The following is a 10415-nucleotide window of genomic DNA, read 5'->3' as shown; positions in this document are numbered from 1 at the left end:
TCATTACCAGCCAGCCCATACTGTAAGAATTGCTATAAGATGTTTTTCAGACAGGTGTAAAATAATACTAGATGGAAATATGAATATACACATGTGAATAAAGAACAAAGAAATTGTTAACTTAATGGGTAAATGTATAAAACAGTTTTTCTTATTCTTTAAGTCTTTTAAAAGATAATTTATTACTTAAACAAAAATAACAATGTTTTTGTGGGGTTTTTAACATATGTATAAGTAAAATGCATGACAACATTAGCATAAAGATTAAGGAGGAGAAATGGAAGTATCCTACTGCAAAATTATTACGTGAAGCCTAAGTGGTATAATATCATTTGAACACAGACTATGACAAGATAAAGCAATTATTAAAATAACTAAAGAAAGACTTATAGTGAATGACCCAAGAAAGCAGAAAAAAATTAGTTCATAAAAATACTCAATCCAATATAAGACATAAAAAGAAGAAAATGGGAACAAAGAACATATTTATCAAAGGTAAATAGAAAACAGGTAGAAAAATGATAGATTTAAACCTAACCATATCAATAATCATATTAGGTGATTATTGTAAATGAGCTTAGCACTTAAATAAAATCAGTATAATTGTCAGATTAGATTTAAAAGCAAGATTCAGTTATATGCTGCCTATGTGAAGGATGTTAGAAGGACGGAAAAGATATACAACACTAACACTAGTCAAAAGAAATCTGAGAAAGCCATATTAGTATTAAACAAATTTTTAGAGCAAAATATATTACCAGCCATAATTCTTTATAATCCTCATGAAAAGAGATATTTTTAATTGGAAACAATCCAAATGAGAACACAGTAGAGCAACATCTCTTGTCATTTCAAAACAATTATGATGATCATTCATAAGGATTAAGCAATCATTAAAAAGACATGATAATACTTATGCACCTAATAACAGTGATTCAAAATACATGGGTTAAATACTTATAGAACTTTAAGGAGAAAAAAACAAATTCATAATTGTCCTGAGAGTTTTCGATACTTTTCTCAACAATAGAACAAATAGGCAGAAAATGAACAATGAATGAACAGACTGGTACAGTGCTCATGACCACCTTTTTCTGATTGAACTTTATGTAACACTACACACAGTAAAAGTGGAATACACATTAATCTCAAGTTCACACAAAGAATTTACCAAATAGATCATGTTCAGGTCCTCAAAACAAATCTCAGAAAATCAGAAAAGATTCTAATCATACAGAGTATGTTCTCTGACAACAATGGAATTATACTGGAAATCAATAATCCAAAGGTCATTTGAAAATTCCCAAATATTTTGAAACTAAGCAATACACTTTAAAATCACCCATTATTCAAAGCAGAAGCCAAAAAAGAAATTAGAAGTTACTTTAACTGAATGAAAATAGAGGCATAACACATAAGAATCTGTGGGATGTTTCTCTTAAGGAGAAATTTTTACCGTCAAGCTCCTGTATTAGAAAAAAGAAAGATCTCAAGTCAGTGAACTTACTTTTACCATGAAAAACGAACAAAGTAAAGGAAATTAAACCCAAGTAAAAAGTAGGCATGAAATAATACAGATCAAAGCAGAAATAAAAAGTAGAAAACAAACAATAGAGAAAATCAATTAACCCAAAAGATGATTCTTTGAGAAGATCAATAAGGCTGATAAATCCATACTCAAGTTGATCAGGAAAAAGGAAATACACATAATACTAATGTCAGGAATGAGAGGCGATGTCACTACAGATTTTACAGACAATGAAATGATAATACAGGAATATTATAAATAACTTTGTGCCAATATATTTGATAATTTAGATGAAATAGATATATTCCTTGAAAAACACACTAAAAAAATAAAATAAAAATGGTAACCTGTAAAGACTCATAACAAAGAAATTGGAAGGCTTTTTTTTCTTAAATAAAAAAGATGACTTTTTATAAAGAAAATTGGAGGCCCACATGACTTCACAGGTAAACTCTACTAAACTTTTAAGGAAGAAATAGTATAAATTGTACCCAATTGTACACAAACTTTTCAAAAAAAATTTGTTTAATCCTTACCCAAGGAAGTTTATTGACTTGAAAAGGGAGATAGAAAGAGAAACAACAATGTGAGAGTGAAACATCAATTAGTTGCCTCTTGTACGTGCCCCAACTAGGGATTGAATTGGCAATGTAGGCATGTGCCTTGACCAGGAATGGAACCCACAATCTTTTGGTGCACAGGACGATGCTCTAATCAACTGACCCACCCAGCCAGGGCTCCAAAAAATTTGAAGAGTAAACACTACATGACAATTTTTTCTATGAAGTCAGCCTTACCCTAATATCAAAAGTAGGTAAAGACATTACACAAATAGTTATGAAAAAAAAAAGTAAATAGGAAAGGCTAATAGTCCCTGATTTTAAGAATTACTGTAATGCTACAACAATCAAAATATCATGGTAAATGAGTTCATCAACTTTTTAGAATACAAGATTGATATAGAAAAATCAGTGTGTGTCTATACATCAGCAATGAATAATGTGAAAACTAAATTAAGAAAACAATCCTATTTACAATAATGTCATGAAAATATGCTCAACATCACTAGTCATTAGAGAAATGCAAATTAAATCACAAAGATATATCACCTCATACCTGTTAGAATGGCCATCATAAAAAAAAACAAGACATAACAAATGCTGGTGTGAATGTGGAGGAAAGGAAACTGTGTACATTGTTGGTAGGATTGTGAATTGTTTTCTAGCCACTTGCAAAACATGGAGATTCCTCAAAAAATTAAGAATAGTACTACTATATGATCTAGTAATTTCACTTCTGAGGTTGTATCGGGAATACATCCAAAGGGGGAAAAAACACTAACTTAAAAAGATATCTGTACCCATATTCATAGTGGAAATATTTACAATAGCCAAGACATGGAAACAAACAAATGCCTCTTGATGGATGAATGCATAAATGAGTTGTGGTGTGTGTGTGTGTGTGTGTGTATTTATTTGCAGTATATATATTTGTGGTATATATATTGGTGGGGTGTGTGTGTGTGTATTTGTGGTGTGTGTATGTATCTATATGTATATAGCCATAAAAAAATGAGGAAATCCTACCATTCATGGCCATGGATGGATCTTGATGGCATGATGCATTATGTTAAGTGAAATAAGTCAGAAAAAGACAAATACTGTGTGATCTTACTTATATGTGCAATCTAAAACAAAAGCAAAACAAACAAATGAAAAAAACCCAAAATCACAGATCAGACATCTGCTTACCAGAGGCAGAAAGAAGGGAAAGGGGAGTTGAAAGAAAGTAGTCAAAAGGTACAAATTGCTAGTTGCAAGTATTAGATATGAAATATACAACAAGATGACTGTAACTAATACTCCTAAATGACCTACAGGAAAGTTAAGAGAGTAATTCCTAAGAGTCTTCATCATGAGAGAAAACATATTTTTTCCTTTATATTGTATCTGTATGAGATGATTAATCTTAGCTGACATTATCATGATAATCATTTCACAATATATGTAAATCAAACCATTATTCTGTACAGCTTAAATTTTACATTGACATTTGTCAAGCTGTAATCATAAAGTGAGATGAGGATGTGGAGAAATTTGTATCCCTAGTACATTGGTAGTGGGAATGTAAAATTCAGACTCTTTGGAAAACAGTCTGGCAGTTCCTCAAATTTCCAAACATATAGTTACTATATGACCTAGCAATTCTACTTCTAGGTACGTAACCAAGAGGAATAAAAATATGTTCACACGAAAACCTTTACATAAATATTCATAGTAGCATTATTCATAAAAAGCAAAAGGTGAAAACAACTCAAATGTCCAAGTACTGACGAAGGCATAAACAAAATGTGTAATGTCCATATAATGGAATGATATTCAGCCATAAAAAGATTAAGATTATGGCACATACTACAAAATAGATAAACCTTGAAAACATGCTAAGTGAAAGAAAAGTCCATGCATTGCATAATACCATTTGTATAAATTGTTAAAAATAGGCAAATCCGTAGAGACAGAGAGTAAAGTAGTGATTGCCAGGAGTTGAGGTTAGAGGGTAATGTGGAGAAGATGGAAAGTGACTGCTAATGACTATGAGGTTTCTTTTGGGCATATTGAAAATGTCCTGGAATTAGCGGTGATGGTTGCACAACCTTGTGAATATATTAAATACCATTAAGTTGTACACTTTAAATTATACATTTACTGTTTGTTAATTATATCACAATAAAGATGTTTCAAAAAATAATGTAACCAGAAGGGAGCCAACTCATCGTCCCACAATCAAATCAATTATTTAAACTCTCCTCCATTTAATGCCTCCCATGCTCTCCTTAATCCATCCCACCACTCCACTGACATATCTTCTCAAGGTCACTAATGACCTGTATTTGTCAAATTCATTGTCATCCTCTGTCCTAAGTTTACTCAATTTTAGCAGCATGAAAAATAAGTTTATCAATGCATTCTCTGTGAAACAACAATTTTTCTAGAGTTCCATGAAATCACACTCACCTAGTTTTCTCTTACAGATGTATACAACCAGCTGTATACTCATAATCTTTACTTAGATGTCTAATAGGTGCCTAAAACCTAAAATGTACATGACAGAATTCTTATCTACTCACTCTAACCCTATCCCACATATGTACATCAGGGTCATACCTACTGTTCCCTAGTCTTTCTCATGAAAGTTAACACCAAATCATTGACTCATATCCTCAGGCCAAAAACTGAGTTGCTTTCTTTCCATAATCCTACTGCATCCAGTCCATTGACAGTTCTTCATAGTTCTATTCCTCAAACATATGCTTAATCTGTCTTGCTGTATAGTTATATATTCAAAAAGTGGAGTCTACGGCCATACCACCCTGAACGCGCCCGATCTCGTCTGATCTCGGAAAAAGTGGAGCTATGGAGCGGTACCTCAGGGGATTAGATTCTATGTGGTTTTTTTTTTTGGGCCATTGTAAGGACTTTCACCTTAACCTCAAATGAAATTTGGGATTTTAATCAAAATATTAACATGATCTAGCTAAGCCCTTAAAGATCCCTTTCATTTCTGTGTTGAAATTAAATTGTGGGATGGGGAGGTGGGGAAAATGAAAATAGGGAACTCAATTAATAGGCTACTACAATTTTTAAAAGCAATATTTTGGACTAGGATGCTGGCAAGGGAGGTATAAGTGGTAGCAAATGTGGAGCATGAGAGAAAGAGAAAAATGAAATAATTATACCAGGAGTATGGTTTGAGCAACCTGAAGAATAGTTATGCCATTTCCTGAGCAGAAGAAGGCCATTTGGTAGGAGGAGATAAAAAGTTTGACTTTGAACATTACCAGTTAAACCATTTATCAGGCATCCAAATAGAGTTATCAAGTAGGATGTTCAATGTATGAATCTAGAATTCAGAGGAGAGGGCCAGGCTGAAGAAATTAATTCTGCAGTTGCCATTATACAGGGTCTGGCAGAAGTAAGGCTTGCTTGAGTGTGGTTGGTACGGTAATAATATGGGTGTAATAATTTATAGTTTTAATTTTAACATTTCCCCTAAAATGTCATGGTGTGCTTGAGTGTGGCATTGTTATGTTACAGAATTACGTGCTTATGGTTTTGTAATAAAAAGGGGTATTATTTGTGCTGGACTCTCTATATGTGGCATTTAAAGCCATGACATTGGATGAAATCACCAACATCGGCAGCATGGATGGAGCAAAGGCCATGAACTGAGCCCTGGTGCTCTCCTCTAATTAGAAGTCATGCAGTAAGGCAGAACCAGCAAGAAAGGCTATGACAAAGTGGCCAGCAAAATAGTACAAAAACCAGGTGAGTGTATTATCAGTTCATAGTGTGAAATTGCAGCATACTTGAATGCTGAAAGCAATGATCCAGGAGAAAGGGGAAAATTGGTGATATAGGTAGAGAGATGTGATTTGTTGGAGGGATGTCCTTGATTAGGTAAGAAAGTATAGGATTAGGATATTAGAAAGCATGTTGGTCTAAATAGGGATGGGGCAGTTTATTCATAGTAACAGAAAGGAAGGCAGCATGTGGCACAGATACTGAGAAAGAGATATTGTGGTGGAAAGTTGTAGAGGTTCTCTTTTAAAAGACAGATAAGGTCACTGGAAAAGAAAAGAGAGAAAGTCAAGAAACTAAGAAGCCATGGTAAATATTATAATCACCAAGAATTAAGATAGGAGTAGTGCTAAAATGACAATTAGTAAGGGGGTGAAACCTTTAAAGAATAAGGAGTCTTCAAGAGTTACCCCTTCCATGAAGGATAGTGGTTTTCTGGTGGGAACATTTGAGATTCAAAGCTGAAATTTTGGGTAAAGAGGGCAAGAAAATGACCTAGAAGCAGTAAAGAATAGTAAGGAGGACACTTAAGTCCCCACCAAGCCCAGTTTTGTCAGGAGGCACCCGAGAGAAAAAAATTGACACTACTTGTGAGGGTTACAGGGGAAGCCATTTTCCCAGAAAAAAGACAGGGCCACGTGGAAATGCATGGATTGGGTTTTTGGTTGTCACAATGACTAGTGACTGGAATGCTATGGAAGTTCAGTGTCTAACGAAGAGGGATGATAAAAGTCCTAAAAGGTAGGGGCAAATGCAATTAGCACACCAACTGGGAAGCTAAAGGTGGAAAGCATATTGAACGAAGAGATTGAGGGTTCCCTTAGTCAGGTACCGACAGAAAGCAACATTGAGTGTAAGTAGTTTATTTGTAGGTGCTGGGGAAGCTAATAATGGAAGAGGAAAGTGATTCAGGAAAAAGGAGTCAACAAACGGTGCATTATTAAGCCAAGTACCTCGTGGGTAGCCTGGGTGTAACATAACAGGGAATTTAATATAGAGAAACTTAAGAAAATGCACTCTTCACAATCTGAAGGGTGAGAGAGATGAAGTAAATACACACCAATATCTGAGAGTCCTTGATTGTGGGCTGCGTATCTGAGGGCTATGGGCAAAACGCTGATAGCATCTGTTACCAGGATATAGAATAAAGGTTTACCTGTAGGGTAGACTATGATAGCAGAATTACAGGGTCTAAGGGCAAGTACATTTCAATAAACATCTCCAATTTGTCCATCACATAGAATTTGCATTCATACCAGAAATGTATGAGAGTGTTTATTTCTTCATACCCTGCCCCTAGTCTATATTTTAATAAACTTTGCTTTTTTTTTGCCAATCTTCTAAACAAGCATTTCAGCATAATTTTAATTTTCATTCATCTTAATTAGGTGTGAGGTTGAGAAACTTACCACATACATATGGAAAAGCCTTTTTTATTTCCTTTTCTGCAAACTGCATTTCTTTCAGGTTATCAGTCTCCTTCTTATTGATCTGCAGAAGATCAACCCTCTGTGATATGAGGTACAGATATTTTTTCCTGTTCATTTTGTGTCTTTGGAACTCCTTATGGAATTCTGTCTATTTCTTTCCATCTCCACTGCTGGACCATGCCTCCATCAGCTCCCACCTGGACTAGAGCCTTGGCTTCCTACCAAATCTTTGCTTCCACTCCTGCCTTCTGGATACTGTTCTCTCTGTACAAGACACAGTGGTCTTTGTAAAATGTGAATCACATCATACTACATCCATACTCAAAATACCCCAAGGGCTACCTCTCAGAACACTTAAATCTACATCTCACACTATGGCTGTTTTGACTGCGCAATTCACACCTTGCCTATTTCTCTGAACTAATCTATAGCTCTGTTCAGAGAATGACCTTTTTCCAGACTCTTGAACAAGATGAATTTGTTTGTACCTTGCAGCTTTTATGCTTTGTGTTCAATATTCCTTCTTGCTGGAATGCCCTTCCCACCAATTTCACATGATTTACTTTCTCCCTCATTTGGCCATCAGCATGCATGTCATCCCATGAGAGAGGCCTCACCATCCCATCAGGGTCAAAATGGTACACACACGAACATCCATAGCACAAGTTTCCAGGTGTCCTCTACCTCTTTGTGTTATCTTTGTTTTAGTAGTTAGCGTAATGCCTAGAATATAATAGACTCTTAATACTTGACACAAAAGTATGCCTCAGAATAAAATTCAGATTTTATCATTCTTTCATAGTTTAGAGATTTTTCTGAATTACTTTATTTTAAATAAATATTTGGGGAACACAAACTGAAATAGCCAAAATCAATGCTGGTTTTACATGCTTTATATAGGTCATTTGAACTGTTTTAAAGGAGGGGAAGAAAAGAAAGCACAATAATGTAAACAGAGTTAGTTTGGGGTTTTTTTGGGGGGGGTAAGACCTTATATTTGCAAAGATAATCATGTAAACTTAAAAAACAATGTAGCAAATGTAAATATTATAATAATAATGAAAAGAATAAAATCCACATTAACATCATGTAAATAGGTACAGCTTAAAATAAAAATTAAGTTGATAGCATCCTATACACATTTAAAGAATGTTCTTACTTAAATGATTTTGATAAAAGTAGAATTAATACGCTCTGAAAACCAAAAGAAAATGGTAAAATCTCCCTCATTTCTTGAGTCTCCCTATGAAAGACATTTGCCTGAATGATACGGAGAGATCTGACTAAGATAACAGATCGCTGGAGATAAGTAGGGAGGGGCTGTAGAAGGAGGTTGCTGATGCAATTGTGGGCAGTCTAGGATGGGTTTGGCTGAGAAGCTGAATGCCTCCAGAGCCAATGGAAATAAAAAGAGGACTTGCCCTCTGGTTCCTAGAGACTTTTCTGCCTCTTGAGCTGACTCTCTTTCAGTCTCTGGCTCTCACTGGGGCTCCCAGGTCCTTCTTCCTCAAGGATCCCTGGATGATCGTGCTGCAGCTGCCTGCATTTCCCAACAGACGTTACTTTGTATGGGAAGGAACTCCGGCACAGCCTAGGATCAGGGTGGCCTGGCAGAGGGTGGCAGATTTTTTTCTTTGGGTATTCTAGAAGGAACAGGCTTTGAGGCAGAGCCTGCCATTCTTCCGAAATTGTGTAGTTTTTGTATATTGTATTGTTTTTAGTTTGTAAACTAACCCCATAGAAACAAGATAACTAAAAACAGGGAAAAAGATGGTTGAACTCAGATATTAGAGTTGAGCTTTAATAGATAGGCTTAAGTAACTGCTTTTGAATAAAGACTCCTTTCCTTTATCACTAAAACTTTGCCTCTGAATTTTTTGCCTAGAGGGCGGCGGCAGGCAGCAGAACCCAAGTACTGTTTGGTAACATGAAGAAGGACCTTGATTCACAGCAAACATATTAAACAAGAAACAAATTTTGGTTTTGTTAAGCTACTAAGATTTGGGGGTTTGCTTTTATTAAACAAAGCATAAGCATAATCTAGCTTATACTGACAAAATTATCTACTGTATGATATAACCTTGAAATTCAAAATAAAATCTAAAGGCAGATTCATATGATATATTTATGTCTTTTTATTCTCCCCTAAAATTTTTTAGGGACAAAGAAATGTATAAAATGATATTTTACATATATATTGCACATATATGTAAATTCCATTGTGTATGCATATGTATATGTAAATCTGGTCATGCTGCCCATCAATATTCTCATCTATAAGTATAATATTTAAAAACCATTGCTTTTAAAAACTAAAAATAATTCCTTAATTGTATCAATTGTATAGAGTTTATACTAGTTTTTTAAAATTGATTTCAGAGACAAAGAGGAAGGGAGGGGAAGAGAGGGGGAGAGAGAGAGAGAAATATCAGTTTGTTGTTCCACTTATTTATGTATTCATTTGTTGATTCTTGCATGTGCCCTGACCCAGAGATCAAACCTACAACCTTGGTGTATTGGGACAATGTGGACAATGCTCTAACCAACTGCTATAATAATTTGTTTTAAAATATCGTAACCATAGTGTTTAAAAAAATCAATTTATGGATCTTATTTTTTAAATGCCTGCATTTTTAAATCACTTCTCAGCCTTTTGCCCAAGATCAAGTATAGTATTTGTTCTTATCAGTTTACTCTGATACGTCCTCTAACTGAGGGCATTATAATTAAATGTATTTTTGTAGCAGAAAGATGGAATAGGAGCTTGCTCAGTCCACTTCACGCATTGACCCAGTATTGCAGTACTTCCAGGAACAATGCATCCGCCTTTGGAGACAAAATTGGCCATATTAAGAGGAAAACCCATTTGCCATAATTTGTTACCTTTCTTAACAGGTGTCCTCTCAAAACCCTCAGCAGAGACCTGGCCAAGTGTATAGGTCAGTTGCGTAGAGCATTGTCCTAAGTGGAACAACAAATTGATGGTACTCTTTCTCTCCCTTCCTTTTTCTAAAATCAATTTTTGAAAGTCTGAATTTTTATAAGAAATACGAAAATGGAACTAGAGAGCATTATGCTAGCGAAATTAGCCAGGGGGTA

At 34.9% G+C, this 10415-nt stretch overlaps 1 non-coding gene across 1 annotated transcript; it reads left to right on the top strand.

Annotated features, from left to right (window-relative positions):
• The first annotated feature begins 9953 nt into the window (after positions 1 to 9953).
• Positions 9954 to 10143, top strand: LOC129061979 (U2 spliceosomal RNA). Its single transcript, XR_008528230.1, has one exon. It is a non-coding gene; the product is annotated as a U2 spliceosomal RNA (small nuclear RNA).
• Positions 10144 to 10415: the final 272 nt, after the last annotated feature.

This window comes from Pteronotus mesoamericanus, unplaced genomic scaffold, assembly GCF_021234165.1.
Source record: "Pteronotus mesoamericanus isolate MK-2021 breed Mesoamerican mustached bat unplaced genomic scaffold, CSHL_Meso_final scaffold_651, whole genome shotgun sequence".
NCBI lineage: Eukaryota > Metazoa > Chordata > Mammalia > Chiroptera > Mormoopidae > Pteronotus > Pteronotus mesoamericanus.
This window is presented reverse-complemented; position numbering and strand designations above follow the sequence as displayed.